Source organism: Echinops telfairi, unplaced genomic scaffold, assembly GCF_000313985.2.
Source record: "Echinops telfairi isolate 266 unplaced genomic scaffold, ASM31398v2 ScPeMD7_3533;HRSCAF=4204_0, whole genome shotgun sequence".
Lineage (NCBI taxonomy): Eukaryota > Metazoa > Chordata > Mammalia > Afrosoricida > Tenrecidae > Echinops > Echinops telfairi.
Genome location: NW_022107431.1, coordinates 55,170,808 through 55,173,397, shown reverse-complemented (window position 1 = coordinate 55,173,397; position 2,590 = coordinate 55,170,808). Strand labels below are relative to the sequence as shown.

Genomic DNA, 2,590 nt, shown 5'->3' with positions numbered 1-2,590 from the left:
CACTGTCACCCCTGGTCCTGAGAGGTTCCTCTGTCCTAGATTCCCTGCGTTCCCAATTCCCGTCTGTACCGCTGTGCATCATCTAGTCCAACCAGGTCTGCAAGGCAAAATTGTCCATTACCTTTTAATTCCATTTTCCCCACAAACTGTTTGAAGCCTCCCACTTTTCCTGGCATGTGACCCTGATACAATTTTGCAGAAATGGAAAATTAAAACCCTCACGTAAAGAAACAGAATAAACTACTTAAACAAAAAAAGAAAGAAAATTTAGGCAAAGTTGATTAAATTAGAGGAGAAACTAAGGAAAATGAAAATATAGTCAACTATCATAATAAATTGCTATGAATAGTATTTGGGTAGCTTATAAAGTTATATATTTATCCTATCTAATATTAAGTTAGAATGAAGAATTTCTAAACAAAAGCGGCTTTCCTAGGAAATATATTTCAATTTTAATAAGAACATAAATACTTTAGTATATTGTTTGCATTATTACATTGGTCATAACCCAATTTAAAAATGTATAATAATAGTAATACTAATAAAGCAACAGTAATAATATCAGTTTGACATTATTAAATTAACCACCAGATGGAGCTCTGTGAACTGATCCTTGGTTGTCTCAATAAAGAAACAAGCTTAAATTGCTAAAACTGGAGGCAAAAAGTTTCACTTTTTCTAGAAATTTTTATGACTGTCCTTATTTGCAAAACTTAGGGAACTCTTATGAATCGGGAAACAGATTTTTATTAAAGAGAAGCTGCCAGAATAATCAAAATTGGTTATGATGAAATATTTTGTAAGCAGAATTTTTAAAAATCAGATATTTTCCTGTGACTTTATAATTATATATAGTCTACTCATATATTGATAGAATTATGTAGCCATACTTGAAATTTAAAACAGGCTACTAAACTTGCCTACTGCTCTAAGTCAGAATCAACTTGATGTCAGGGAATTTTAACTTTCTGAATTTTGATCAGTTCACTATGGGGATCTGGTAGTGCAATGGTTCAGTGCTCATTTCTAACTGAAAGGTCAACAGTTCCATCCACTAGCTGCTTCCTGGGGGAAAAACATGAGGCGGTCACATTTTTCAGAGATCTATGGCGTTGGAAACTCTGTGGGGCAGGGTCACTCCGTCCTGTAGCGTTGCTATGAGTCAGAATTGACTTCATGACTACAGGTTTTATCAGTTCACGTAGGAATGCTGATGGGTTTTCAAATGCTTTTCTCCCTTACTTATTTGTTGTTTCTCTGTATTACCCCAGAACCTCGAATTAAGAAAGAGGAAAAGACACCCAAAGCAGGTTAGTAACTTCACCGTTGCTCTAGTTGGTCTACCCATAGATGTTCTATAGGTCTTGAGAGTTCCAAGGACACTGCTATACACTCCCAAACATTTAATAAAGGACAAAGTGAAGTGTATATTAAAATTAAAATATATTATATGTTTTGTGATAGCAAATTTTTGTTAAGTTCAACCATGTGCTAGCGTCTGTAGTATAGACGTGCTTTATGTGCAATAAAACACTGTTTACAAAATGATGAGGACAACTTGAGTTTTATAGGCTCCAGTCACATTATGACAAAGGCTTAAAAATATCTTTATGATTACCCAAGCCATATGAAATCACCTACGCTCAACTATGTTTGCCTATAAAAGCAGCAATTTCAAACTGTTCATTCTGATAGATTCTACTCCCGTACCTTGATTAACTAAATGCGTAGCTGTCCTGAGAGAGGGAAGGCCTTAATATAGTGGCCAGTAATTTCTCACTCAAGATACATTTAATATAAACTTTCTGAAACACAATCTGCAAGGAGGGAAATTAAGAAAAGAGACTTCCCTAAGGCAAGCTTTGAAAGTTGGGAACAAGAACATCTTATAACAGGAAAAGATGAAACATAAGGAAATGTTTAATTAATAAGCTTTCCTGAGCTAACCGTATTTATAGTTTTCTCTATATACCTTTCCCCCCTTTTTAACCTTTCTCTATATGTTTTATATATGATCATACATGATTAGAATCACTGGAGAGCACTGGCAAGGTATCAAAAGGAGTCTGTTAGTGGTATAGTCCTACTTTTAGTTAATGCACACAATCATTCTGCAATATCACTGGAAGAGGCGCCACTTTACACTTTAAGGAACAAAATGCGTAATCATATTTTAATTATACTAAAAGTGTTTACGGTGGAATTTTAATGGAACTTTAGACAAACCTGCAGAAAATAAACACCGCATGCATGTTGGTTCAATTGTCCTACTGGGGGCAGTGAAAGGTGCATTCTGTTGCCCATTCCTGATAGCATGACACTGTGTCTTATGTTTGATTCGACTGTTGGTGTATGATGGAAAAGATGATATGTATATAATAAATGTCCTATTATTCTCACATATACACTCACTCCCATCGAGTTTATGTCAACTCATAACAACCCTATAGGACAGGGAAGTCCTATTATTAAAAAAAAAGAAAAGAAATAAAAACACAACAGCCTCACTGTCATTGAGGGAATTCTGGCTTCTTGTGACCTTGTAAGACAGTAAACACTCCCTGTGGGTTTTTGAGACTGTATCTCTTAT

The 2,590-nt window shown here is 35.1% G+C and overlaps 1 long non-coding RNA gene across 1 annotated transcript in view; it reads left to right on the top strand.

Annotated features, from left to right (window-relative positions):
- Positions 1-1,302, top strand: part of LOC123522197 — a 69,594-nt gene extending 68,292 nt beyond the window's left edge. The window contains exon 8 of the long non-coding RNA XR_006680477.1: positions 1,272-1,302. This is a non-coding gene — a long non-coding RNA (uncharacterized LOC123522197). The remainder of the gene's footprint in view (positions 1-1,271) is intronic.
- Positions 1,303-2,590: the final 1,288 nt, after the last annotated feature.